Source organism: Schistocerca cancellata, chromosome 10 (genome assembly GCF_023864275.1).
Source record: "Schistocerca cancellata isolate TAMUIC-IGC-003103 chromosome 10, iqSchCanc2.1, whole genome shotgun sequence".
Lineage (NCBI taxonomy): Eukaryota > Metazoa > Arthropoda > Insecta > Orthoptera > Acrididae > Schistocerca > Schistocerca cancellata.
In genome coordinates, this window is record NC_064635.1 from 12,302,287 (window position 1) to 12,314,689 (window position 12,403).

General features: G+C 42.8%; 1 non-coding gene across 1 annotated transcript; it reads right to left on the reverse strand.

The window, feature by feature from the left end:
• Positions 1–9,851: 9,851 nt before the first annotated feature.
• Positions 9,852–9,926, reverse strand: Trnas-uga (transfer RNA serine (anticodon UGA)). The gene has a single exon. It is a non-coding gene; the product is annotated as a tRNA-Ser (tRNA).
• Positions 9,927–12,403: the final 2,477 nt, after the last annotated feature.

Sequence of the window (12,403 nt, forward strand, 5' to 3'; positions counted from 1 at the left end):
TGTGTTTTTGTTTATTTTTTGTGTTTAGTCTTAATAAATCATATTGTTATTTTGGACAGAACTTTCATTCTGTTAATCGGTAGAGCAACCCTATCATTCTTCACTATGTTAATGAAACCCTCGTTTATTTAACTTATTTATCAAATTAAATTATTGCAGGTGCCAAACTCTCTTCTACTCCGCTGGCAGGGTTGATTAGAGTCAGTTCGCGTATTTTCTTTAATCCTTGTGCAACAGCAAAAGTCGGAGTTAGAATAGGGGGGGCTTAGAGCATCATTTACATATGTAGATTCTAGAAGAATTTAGTGTTAAATACACTGCTAGCCCCGGCACCTCGCATATATATATATATATATATATATGATTGTTTATTGGTGTCTGTTCTGTCGAACATGTTCAATCAGAGAATATGACCAAACAAAGACAAATGTAGTATGTGAAATACACTATTCTCTGTAATAGCTGGTATACTTGCAAGCAGCATGGAGATAATTCTAGCTGTAGCGAGTTTGAGTCGGTGACAGTAATTGGGGACATTTCGTGAGTACTATGCACACAGTTCTCTGGTCACTTGCTTGGAAGTTATTGTGAGAGAGATCAGAGTAAGCTAGTGTTGCATTCTGATCAGATGTCGTTCAGTATGCTCCTACGACATCACCAACACACTGGTAAGTTCAGACCTCAAACGCTGCTGCCCTCACGTGTCTGTTTTTATCAACTAGCTCACTTTCATCGCACTGGCCTGTGGGATGCGTACTGATAATAAGAGGTTTTTGTAAGCAAGATGGCAGTTACTGTAGGCATTGGCTAAAACTAAAAGCAAGTTTGTTGTACGTAAACAATGTGTAGATGAGATAAAGTACCGTTTGTCGAGGCTTCCCAAGATTCTAAAGGTACTTCAGCAACGAAATACGTAAACACAGTGTAGCTGAGATGAAGTGCCACTAAACATGTGAAATTATCATAATATTCTACTATATTCCCGTAGGTATTTACTTCTTCTGCCCTTCCCCAAAGGTGGTCTCAGAAACCTTTTGTCTATTTCGCTCTCGCGTTCGTAATTACAATGTCAGTGACGTGATTTCTAACTTATTGTGAGCGTGGTTGACTGATTGTATGTTTTTGGATTTTTGTACAAATTATTCCTCTCTGCTCACAATATTTCGGCAGCTGAATTCCTAAAGTGCCCTGACCAGGTGTTTTCATCTTTGCGCCACTGTATGTTTCTGACTATAGCACCTCCCTGCATACAGCTACATCTTCTGCTAATACTTTCATAGGGCCACAGGCCGTTCCCTTCCTTCGCAACTTTCTCATTTGAATTCTCAGAGCATCTCTGCTACACTTTCGTATGGTTGGTGTATTGACCTGTTATGATCCTAGTAACATGTCGATACATGCTGCCATGTCTGCTTGACGTCTAATTCCATTGGGAACCGTGTCACCAAGACGATATTATTGTCAATATATTTTGGATAAATGGCAGCATCGGTCCTAAAGATTAAAATCCTTTATTTTAAATATTCATTTTAGTCACTGTGTGACCATCTTCAGTCTACTTCATGTCTACTTGGTGACAACACCAAACCAGTCGGTGAGCACTCTAGAACAGAGTAGACGTAGAAAACTCTTCTCTTGAACGTCGCATTTTCTCATTTTCTGTCTTTTTTACCTAGAACTTTCACTCTAAAAACATTAAAAGAGCAATTATATCATTGCATGTTAACCCAGACTCCAACAAAGGTAGCGAATTCTGGACCGCCGCAGCTCTGCCACCGGTAAGCTACAGCGTTCGTCCGCTAGGCGGCACTAGTCGTCGTGCACATAGCACTGCTGGTCGTTTCTCCTCTCGAAATGCATCACAAAACAAGAGTGCAGAACATTACTCCCACAACACATTTCTGTCGTTACATTTTTTCAAATGTTTTTGATGGTGAAATTTCTACTTGTCACTTCGTTTAACCGTGTTTAGCTTTCTAATGTGGTTGATACGTGCATAGAAGACGGAACTTCAATCGTTTTTATGGTGACGAACTTTTAAAACATAGAACCTGAACCTTTCGGCTCCTGATCTATTGCACAAGTTATTACCATAGCGTGAATGTCCATTTGTGATTCTCAATTCCCCTGCAGAACGTTAGAAATAACACAGTGTTGTGGGGCTTATGTGTAGGCTGTTGCACAACTGCCAACGTTTTAAACTTACGACAGTTTTGAATTTCCCTCTGTTCTCCAACCGAGGCTAATACATCAGTGTGCTCTTGTATTTTCGTACTTCCGTGCCATTTTAAATTAGGTCCATGGGCTGTGGGATCAGAGAGGTTGTATGGGTGACCGCAGAATCATCACAAACATTGCTCTGTTGGTGGAAACTGGAAGTACTATTGAAACATCCCCTTAGAAAAATTTATGAATTACATTGCTGGAAAACCTCTACATTATTTGATTTTCAGACAGCTGAGCACAACTGAACGTACTCAGACATTTCGCTCTTTACTTATCCTGATCAACACAAGACTGACACACAATATTTTTAGCGCAACGCAGTGTGACTTAATAATCCCTACAAAAGAATGGCCCTGACTAACAATAACCTATACCTTTCATGAATCACTTACCTCACAAAAACCTTCGTTACTCAAACTACTGCAATACAGCAAGCGCCAATACTGCCAGCTAAATAAAAGATTCTAACTACTGAAGGCACTAACTACTGATCGGCATAGTCAGCAAATGAAAGATTTTGATAGAGAAAAAACAATGTATTTACCTTAATAATGTTCACAAGTCATCATATATAAATATATCAGTTCATGACATCCAGTCTTACAAATTTACTGTCTCTGATGGACACACGTCCAGATCATCCGCTCTCAAAACTCCGCCATCTCTCTCCCCACATCCACCATTGCTGGCGGCTCACCTCCAACTGCGCAACGCTACACGCTGTTAACACCCAAGTGCCCAACACTTCATTAGCGAATAGTCCAACAATGGCAACCAGCCACAGACTGCACACAGCACAACCAGTGATTTTCATACAAAGCGTTACATGGCGTTACCAACATAAAAACGTTAACAGCCTACTTACATTATCTTGGATTTCCTGCAGTTTTTAAAATAGGGTGAGCGGGCTCTTGGGTTCTAAACTCGAGATTCTGCACCCACGGTCCGTGGTGAGGTGAAGATGGTGCAGTGCAAGGGCAGGGGGGAGGGAGAGAGTTCAGTGGTATTTCCACCATTTTGGGTTCTGAACTCCCCACAGTTTTTAACTTATGAGACGTGATGTCTCGGATTCTAAATTTAGGGCTTGGTGTCTGCGGCTATGCGGGGCAACCGAGGGGCCTGTGGTGGTGTGGGGTGAGCTGAGGAACTTTGGAGGCCCTCCATGGCACAGAATTTTTAAAAATAATGATGCAGTGACTCCTCCATCTCTCCTACTATACAAACGCATCATAAATATTTAAACACATTTTAAAACAAGGCAACTGAGCTGTCGCCATTGGTATGTGAGGTGGAGCAAACTGTTTAGTTGCCGTTTTAAAATGGAGTCTTTGAATTTCCTATCATTTTAAAGTCAGCTTTTGGATGACAAGTGGCCTGTGACACCCCAGCGGCCATCTTGGATTTTTACGAGTGACCCCCTCAGACTCTATACTTAGGACAAGTGACCAGACAACGATGCAGGCTACTTTCAGGTACGTCATTTTGGGTTCTATAGCTAAGACAAGTGACGTGGCAGCCACGCAGACTGTCCTCGCATACCCAAGTCCGTCATCTTGGATTCTATATACAGAAAAACTGACAGTGTAACCACGTAAGCTCTCCTCGCAGGCATAGATCCGCCGTACTGGATACACATAGAACAAGTGACCTGTGAACCATGCATACTGGTCTTTTTATTCCAGGTCCGCAAGCTTGGGTCACTACAGTGTTTGCCCACGTCATAGAGACTGACCTTGCATGCCCAGGTCCAATATCTTGGATCGCCATCCTGGATGCTGACGTGAAAAAACCTGCTTTTAGCTCCGCCATCTTGGATTTTATACTTTGGATAATCGAGCGAAGTCCACAGTCTTGAATTTTGAATTTTCCACCATTGTACATTTGGACAGCATTTACAGGCATTTTATACCCACGGATATTGGCCTATGTCTACTAAGATGTCATACAATTACGGCATAATTCAGGCAACAACGCATGCTGATGTGATAGACAACTTGGGTGTAATTCTGACTGTCTTTGTACATACTCAGCCCTCTGTTCCCACGTAGAGTAAAATTACGGCTCACTTCTGAAGAATCCGCGTTTATATATGTGAGGGGCGTTCAATAAGTAGTGCAACTCATTTTTTTCTGAAAGCAGGTTGGTTTTATTCAGGATTCGAATACGCGATGCTATTCCTCACTCTTTTGGCTACAAAACCCTGTTTTCCAACATATTAGCCGTTCAATGCGACGGCCTTATGCCACCTTACTGCTAGAACCTGTATGCCTGAATGGTGCCACTCTAATGGTCAATGCCGGGACCAACATCTTACTGCATCAATAACCTCCCCATCATCCACTTACTGCCTCATTCGGAGCGCATCCTGCATACTGCCAAACAGATGGAAGCAGACGGAAGTCGAAGGTTGCAAGGTCCAGGTTGTAGGGTGGATGAAGAACAGTCCAATTACGTTCTGGAGGAGGAGTTCATTTGCATTTTTAGGGGACGATCACACTGAAAACATTTCTTCGATTCCTTAGGGCAGCACAACACACTTCAGAGTTGATCGTCGTACCGAAAGGAAGAGTATCAAACAGAATAACACCTTCAGCGTCCCAGAAGTTCATCGCCATAACTTTGTGGGCTGAGAGTGCAGCGTTGAACGTTTTCTTCGGAGGAGAGGTGGTGTGGGGCCAAACCATCGACTGCCCTTTTGCATTTGGTTCGAAATGGCGAATCTGTGTAAATGTCCCACTGAAATGTTCCACATAATCAAGAAGTCAGTTCGTGCACAAAATCCTGCACCAGTAACTATTTCACAGTTTTGGCTGTATTGTCAGCATGGCTCAGTATTTTTGTAGGGGACTTATAACTACTTGTTGAGTCCACGCTAATTCAGGTTGCTGCACCACGCCGGGCGAAACGAGGTCCGACACGTTATTAGGAGGTATCACGTGACTCTTGTCACCTCAGCGTACAGTACACGAGCAATATATCACTGTAATAATGACAATGTGTATAGCAAATAATTAAATAATTTAAGAAATGTGAGTCTTATTAACACTAATCAGTTTCATTATTACGTCCTTGTCGAATCTGTATCATGACAACTAACAGAAACGTGTCACAACACCTCAGAAGGAATCAATTTGTAGAAGAAGCTGACTGGTCAGAGGAAGAACGAGATTAGCAAATGAGAAACAAGAAAGGAACCATGCACAGGATAGAATGAGAAAAGTCCATATAGTTTACAATACGCAGAGATACTGGTTTCGTGTTGGACAGAAAGAAAACAGCTCACATGTGTCGACAGGGAAGCTACGCCGATAATGACAGAGCTGTAACACCGTCTTGAATGCAGACTGGTTTTGGATGAGACGTAGGTTACAAGGTAGCTTGTTCCACAGACGTACGGCTGGTAAGGAGAAGGAGATGGTGAATGATGTAGTATTGCGTAAGGGTACGGCGAAGACGCTGGATGTGTGAGGTGTGGTACTGCAGCTATGGAATGATGATAGGTGCGTGATATGTTGAGGATACCACTGAAGAAGTAAGCAGAACGCGTGAAAATAACGCCGCCTGTTGGGCTGCATCCAAACTAAATGGGTGTGATGAGGAGTGATAAGATCAAACGACCGAATGTTGCACATAAATCTTAGGCAAGCGTTCATAGCTTACTCGAGTCATCTGCAGTTTTCACTATTTATGTCGTCCGCCCCCGGTAGCTGAGTGGTCAGCGCGACATAATGTCAATCCTAAGGGTCCGGGTTCAACCATTCCCGACTGCGTCGGAGATTTTCTCCGCCCAGGGACTGGGTATTGTGCTGTTCTAATCATCATCATTTCATCCCCATCGACGCGCAAGTCGCCGAAGTGGCGTCAATAGAAAGACCTGCACCCGGCGAAGGGTCTGCCCGACGGGAGTCCCTAGTCACACGACATTTATTTATTTATTTATTATTACTATATGTGCCGTGTTGAACTACGTGACAGTAGTGAATATTTAAACTAATATTTGTTGGAATGCAAATGTTTTTCTAAACTTTTGGATCGGGTGTAGGTGGCAGAGAGATATCCTGCGTGCTGCAGCAGTTGGTACTTTCCAGTTCAGTTACCCATCCAAGATTGTGCAAAAGTGACCGGAAACGTTTAAGAAGTTTTAGAGGCATTGTTTCACGAAAATGTCCGCTGATGAACTCATGGTGCGTTATAAGGATGGGCTGTGAGTTCTTACCTTTTAATTTAAGATCTATTTGTAGTGCCCATCGTGATAATGATCAAAGATCGTCATGCGTACCTAATATGGCATCAGTAGTGTTGTTAAGGCTAACGCGAGACCAACATAGAGCTATAAATCGTCAGCATGTAAGGAATGGTTACAACACTGTAACACAGATGAAGTGTCGTTGATAGGCAACGAGAAAAGCTATGGACTGACAATGGGACCCTGCGGGACTCTAGAGAGGACATGTTTCCGTGGTGATTTGTCTCGCCCACAGATGACGCGTTGACACGCGACGTCGAATACAGTATTACTGTAGTTGATTTTCTGACCTACATCCACACTTTCGAAATTTTATGGAGCCTATTCAAATTCATCCTGAGGTAGTCTAATTAAATAGGACGACACACTGTAAATTTAGGGAAACTTGCAGAAAATAAACACTACAGAGTACTTGGAGAATGCTTACCGGAAATAAAGGCAGTTTCTGGGTCATGTGCTAACTATTACAGGGTGACAATTATTGAACCATATGAAAAAAAAGAACGTAAATTAGTTACAAACTACGGCGTGCAATCACTTTATTCGACATGTAAACGTCTCTACAGATATTCGGATTTAGGTTATGACGTGTTCGATATGCATGCCATCTTTGGCGATGATATGGTGCAGACGAATAGCGAAATCCTGCATAATCCGCTGAACTGTCGCGATATCGATGTTGTCGAGGACCTCTTGAATGGCTGTTTTCTGCTTAGAAATGGTTGTGGGGTTATTGCCACAAACCTTGTCTGTAATACAGCCCCGCAAAAAGGAGTCGCATGTGTTCAGATCCGGAGAATATGGCGGCCAAACGAGGCCCATGCCAGTAGCCCCTGGGTACCGCAGAGGCAGAATGCGGTCCCCAAAGTGTTCCTCCAGGACATCAAACACTCTCCTGCTTCGATGCGGTCGAGCTCCGTCTTGCACGAACCACATCTTTTACAGACCAATAAGAGCTACTTAAACCTAACTAACCTAAGAACATCACACACATCCATGCCCAATGCAGGATTCGAACCTACGACGGTAGCAGTCGCGCAGTTCCAGACTGAAGCGCCTAGAACCGCTCGGCCACACCGGTCGGCTTTCTATCTACATAAATGATCTTTTGGATAGGGTGGATAGCAATGTGCGGCTGTTTGCTGATGATGTTGTGGTGCACGGGAAGGTGTCGTCGTTAAGTGACTGTAGGAGGATACAAGATGACTTGGACAGGATTTGTGATTGGTGTAAAGAATGGCAGCTAACTCTAAATATAGATAAATGTAAATTAATGCAGATGAATAGGAAAAAGAATCCCGTAATGTTTGAATACTGCATTAGTAGTGTAGCGCTTGACACAGTCACGTCGATTAAATATTTGGGCGTAACATTGCAGAGCGATTTGAAGTGGGACAAGCATGTAATGGCAGTTGTGGGGAAGGTGGATAGTCGTCTTCGGTTCATTGGTAGAATTTTGGGAAGATGTGGTTCATCTGTAAAGGAGACCGCTTATAAAACACTAATACGACCTATTCTTGAGTACTGCCCGAGCGTTTTGGATCCCTATCAGGTCGGATTGAGGGAGGACATAGAAGAAATTCAGAGGCTGGCTGCTAGATTTGTTACTGGTAGGTTTGATCATCACGCGAGAGTTACGGAAGTGCTTCAGGAAGTCCGGTGGGAGTCTCTAGAGGAAAGGAGGCGTTCTTTTCGTGAATCGCTACTGAGGAAATTTAGAGAACCAGCATTTGAGGCTGGCTGCAGTACAATTTACTGCCGCCACCTTACATTTCACGGAAAGACCACAAAGATAAGATAAGAGAGATTAGGGCTCGTACAGAGGCATATAGGCAGTCATTTTCCCCTCGTTTTGTTTGGGAGTGGAACAGGGAGAGGAGAAGCTAGTTGTGGTACGAGGTACCCTCCGCCACGCACCGTATGGTGGATTGCGGAGTATGTATGTAGATGTAGATGTAGAAATCAGGGTCACTTTGGTTAATGGGGATGAAATCATCTTCCAAAATCTTCTCGTACAGTTCAGTAGTTGCCGAGCCATCGAGGAATATCGCACCGATTATTCCGTGACTGGACATTTGCACACCACACAGTGACCTGCTGAGGGTGAAGAGACTTCTAGATAGCGAAATGCGGATTCTCAGTTCCCCAAATGCGCCAATTTTGCTTATTGACGAACTCGTCCAAATGAAAATGGCCTTCGTCGCTAAACCAGACCATAATAATTCCCGTCATGCCCCGCGGCCAACGGTGGGGCCAGAACGTCCTAATGCAAGCCGTTCGGAAGTTATGACGTTTTTATTTTATACAGTTCAATAATTATCACCCTGGGTCTTCATGTTGAGAAGAAGTGTATATGATTTGGTTTAAAAACGAATTGGAATTTTAAGCGAATACACGTAATGTTATTGCGTGACTTGTATTTGAAATTCTTTGAGCTTCATTTGCTGGGAAATGAGTGTTGTGGCTGTAGTTACAAATGGCGCTGCAACTTGTGTTTGTTGTTTTTGTGTAACTGACCAACTAATTCCTCTCTGCAGCTGCTGCATATGTATAAGCCACAGAGCGAGCAACTAACTAGCTAATTAACTAACTAACGTACGGCACGGATGCTTTGCCGGATACAGATAATTAGCATTGATAATTTTAATGGTTGTTTATTGACAGCATTGCATCAAGTTTGGAGGGGCATCGGGTGGTGTCGCGTCAGTAAAGTGCAATGTGCGTGTCTGATGCCGCTCCGGGATTTATTATTGACGTTTTCCGCTGTGGCTGCTGAGCGGAATTTCTGTTATAAATTCTACTTTCATTAATATGCATAACAGCAGAAGCAGTTATAACTGATGCACAGAATGACAGCTATGAACGTAGGTCGTTCACGGATTGCTTTCCCAATAACGCAGTTAAAGGCAAAACATATAAAATATACTAGAGCTAATTACATTGCCTTTTGTTGACTACTGGAATAGCATTGGACTACTCTTACTGAACAACTGACGTTTTGTGGTATTTAGCAAGAGTAACACTGAGTATCGGGTAAGGTGGGGTAAATCCGACCTAGTAATTTCTTCTGGCTATAAAACGCTTATCCGAGGTCGGATCCTAACGTTATATTCATTAAATTATAGGCAGTATAAAGGAGCAACTGTTTGCAAAATATTTTTGTTGTACCATGATTAGTTTTTGAGATACCCGTGTTTTAAGAAACTTGTGGTGTAAATCCGCTCCCTATCTTTTTTTGGCTGATTTTGCACATAAATAGTTCTAAATGAACGTTTTTTGGGAAATAATTATAAGTAGCTATGTTTTATACATAAATGAACAAAATGTATTTAAAAAATAGCAATGTTTAAAGTGAAACTTCCTGGCAGATTAAAACTGTGTGCCTGACCGAGACTCGAACTCGGGACCTTTGCCTTTCACGGGCAAGTGCTCTACCAACTGAGCTACCCAAGCACGACTCACGTCCCGTCCTCAGAGCTTTACTTCCGCCTGTACCTCGTCTCCTACCTTCCAAACTTTACAGAAGCTCTCCTGCGAACCATGCAGGACTAGCACTCCTGAAAGAAAGGATATTGCGGAGACATGGCTTAGCCACAGCCTAGCGGATGTTTCCAGAATGAGATTTTCACTCTGCAGTGGAGTGTGTGCTGATATGAAACTTCCTGGCCCATTAAAACTGTGTGCCGGACCGAGACTCGAACTCGGGACCTTTGCCTTTAGAGTACTAAATGTACTGCAAGTTAAATGAATGTAAATTTTAATTGAAAAAAAAGAGATGATTTGATTGCACGGCGGTGCAGCAGCAGTGTCGATCTCGGAATGTTAAAATCACGAGCGACAACTCCTACAGACATTCCCATTTGCATTGCAGCAACTGCTCGGCGAATATCGTTTTGATTGCGTTTTGTCGTTTTCCATTTGTAATTTCGTACCATGTTCCTAAAAATAAACAATAATTCGCTTTGTTTGCATAAATAAATAATTACGTACACATAAACGATAAAAAAATATGCGGTCGAATTTACCCCACCATGCCATATTTCATTTAACACACATAGGAACAATTTACACGACATTTCCAGCAAAAACTATACATACACTGAATAGGTCACTAAATGCACTAAAAAATCACTTACCATTTTTTTGCGATCATTTCATTTAATAAGGTAAATCTAGTGATGCAATTTGCACAAAAATTAAATTGAAACAATCGAAAACACACCTGTTGTCTTTTGGGTTTCTAAATGTCAAATGCGGCAAAGCTCTGAAAGTGACATTTTCGTTACTTCGAATGCTCTATACGGTAACACTAATGCGAAATTGCTCCGCTTTGCCGTTTCTCACAAATAGAGGGCGGACGGGTTTACCCACCCGCTCGGATTTACCCCACCTCCCCCTGTGTGACGACGCAAGTATTAAAATTTTAAACGGTATGGCGAAGCCGAAATAACCCGAGGGCTTAGAAGAAGATGCTCTGTATCAGCTACTCTTTTTAATTTAGAAGAACGGTAGCAAATACTGAAGTTTAACTTGATGTATGAATCATCTTACGAGTGTTGACAGCTATTGTTGGCCTTTTTTCAGTGTGTCGAAATTAGATTTGAGTTTTTTTTTTTTTAATCTGCCTTATGCAAAACACAGTGTTTTTACTTTTTTATTTAGACAGACACGGTTCCTCAGCTACTTGTCGTCTCTGTGCTTCAAATTTATTTCGTCTGTTGGTGATGTGATTGTGAAGTAGAAACGCGAAGGAGCAAGTACAGCTAAACTAAGATCAGGCAGACCTGATTTACTGACAAGAGGAGCCGCTGACCGTTGTGGAGCGTCTTTGTCAAATATCGCATGAAATCAGCAGCGACTGTGGGTAAGGAGGTAGAAACAAAGGGGGACAATGGTCGAGCAACTTCTTGTAAGCCACGCCTTTCTGCACTCAAAGCTAAGCAACGCTTGAGGTGGAGTAAAAACTGACACTAATGGATAGTGAATGGCTCAAAGCGAGTGACTGGGAGTCACGACTCGTGCTGTACCCTGTGGTATTCCGATGGAAAGATTTGGGTTGGCGAATGCGTCCACGGCTCGTGGTCTAGTGGTCAGTATTGCTACCTTTGGATTACGGGGTCCCAGGTTCGCTTACCGGCCAGGTCGACGTTTCCTCCGCCCAGGGACTGGCTCTTTGTGTTGTCCTCAGCATTTCGTCATCATTGGGGAAAATGGCGAGACTGGACTGCGTGGACATTGGAAATTTGTAGGGGCGGTCGCTGAGCACGTCACAAACCAAATATCATCATCACTTGCCGAATGCTGGGAGAACGTCACCTGCCATCGTGTGCAGTGCCAAGAGTGAAGTACAGTTGGGGTGGTGTTACGTTTGTTGTTGTTGTGGTCTTCAGTCCAAACACTGGCTTGATGCATCTCTGCTTGCTACTCTATCGTGTGCAAGACTGTTTATCTCCAAATAACTATGGAAACCTATATCCATTTGAATCTGCTTACTATACTCATTTCTTGGTCTCCGTCTACGATTTTTACCCTCCACGCTTCCCTCCAGTACCAAATTGGTGATCCCTTGATGCCTTAGAACGTCTCTCACCAATCGATCCATTCTTCCAGTCAAGTTGTGCCACAAATTGCTCTCCCTCCCCAATTCCTTCCAGTACCTCCTCATTAGTTATGTGGTCTACCCATCTAATCTTCAGCATTCTTCTGTAGCTCCACATTTCAAAATGTTCTGTACTCTTCTCATCTTAACTGTTTATCTTCCTAGTTTCATTTCCATACATGGCTACACGCCATACAACTACTTTCAGGAAAGACTTCCTGACACTAAAATCTATACTCGATGTTAACAAATTTATCTTCTTCAGAAACGCTTTCCTTGCCATAGTCAGTCTAGATTTTATATCCTCCCTACTTTCACCATCATCTGTTATT